The sequence below is a fragment of the Trichechus manatus genome, unplaced genomic scaffold, assembly GCF_000243295.1.
Source record: "Trichechus manatus latirostris isolate Lorelei unplaced genomic scaffold, TriManLat1.0 scaffold00205, whole genome shotgun sequence".
Lineage (NCBI taxonomy): Eukaryota > Metazoa > Chordata > Mammalia > Sirenia > Trichechidae > Trichechus > Trichechus manatus.
The window spans coordinates 116,270-117,974 of NW_004444141.1; positions in this window are offsets into that span (position 1 = coordinate 116,270).

Consider the following 1,705-nt stretch of genomic DNA (forward strand, 5'->3'; position numbering starts at 1 on the left):
GATATCCATCTGCAAAAAAATGAAACAAGACCCATACCTCACACCATGCACAAAACTAACTCAAAATGGATCAAAGACTTAAATATAAAATCAGAATGATAAAGATCATGGAAGAAAATATAGGGACAATGCTAAGGGCCCCAATACATGGCATAAACAGAATATGAACCATAAGTAACAATGCACAAGCACCAGAAGAGAGACTGGATACATGGGAGCTCCTAAAAATCAAACACTTATGCTCCTCAAAAGACTTCACCAAAAGAGTCAAAGACAGCCTACAGACTGGGAAAAAATTTTTGGCTATGACAAATCCGATCAGCGTTTAATCTCTAAAATCTACAAGATACTGCAAAACCTCAACAACAAAAAGACAAATAACCCAATTAAAAATGGGCAAAGGATATGAACCGGCACTTCACCAAAGAAGATATTAAGGTGGCTAACAGACACATGAAGAAATGCTCACAATCATTAGCCGTTAGAGAAATGCAAATCAAAACTGCAATGAGATATCATCTTACCCCAACAAGGCTAGTCTTAATCCAAAAAACACAAGATAATAAATGCTGGAGAGGTTGGAGAGACTGGAACACTTATACACTGTTGGTGGGAATATAAAATGGTATAACCACTTTGGAAATTGATTGGGTGCTTCCTTAGAAAGCTAGAAATAGAAGTACCATACGATCCAGCTATCCTGCTCCTTGGAATATATCCTAGAGAAACAAGAGCTGTCACACGATTAGATATATGCACACTCATGTTCACTGCAGCAATATTCACAATAGCAAAAAGATGGAAGCAACCTAGATGCCCACCAATGGACGAATGGATAAACAAACTATGGTATATCCACACAATGGAATATTATGCAACGATAAAGAACAATGATGAAGTTGTGAAACATCGTATAACATGGTGGAAGCTGGAACTTATGATGCTGAGTGAATTTAGTCAGTCACAGAAGGACAAATACTGTATAAGAACACTATTATAACAACTCAAGAAAAGGTTTAAACACAGAAGAAAACATTCTTTGATGCTTATGGGAGTGGGGAGGGAGGGTGAGGGTTATTCACTAACTCGATAGTAGATGCAAATCATCTTAGGTGAAGGGAAGGACAGCACATACTACAGGGGAAGTCAGCACAACTGGACTAAACCAAAGCTAAGAAGTTTCCTGAATACAATAAAATATTTTGAGAGACAGAGTAGCAGGGATGAGGGGTCTGGGGACCATACTTTCAGGGGCCATCTAGGTCAATTGGCATAACAAAGCTTATTAAGAAAATGTTCTGCATACTACTTTGGTGAGTTGCGTCTGGGGTCTTAAAAGCTTGCAAGCGGCCATCTAAGATGCATCAATTGGTCCCAAACACCTGGAGTAAAGGAGAACGAAGAACACCAAAGACATAATGAAAGTATTAGCCCAAGAGACAGAATGGGCCACGTAAACCAGAGACTTCATCAGCCTGAGACCAGAAGAACTAGACGGTGTCTGGCTACCACCAATGAATGTCCTGACAGGAAACAAAACAGAGAGTCCTTGATGGAGCAGCAGAAAGATGGGGTGCAGAACTCAAATACTAGTAAGAAGACCAGACTTAATGGTCTGAGACTGGAGGAACCCCCCGAAAGCCTGGCCCCTGGACTCTCTATCAGCCCAGAACTAAAACAATTTCCGAGGCCAACTCTTCAGACA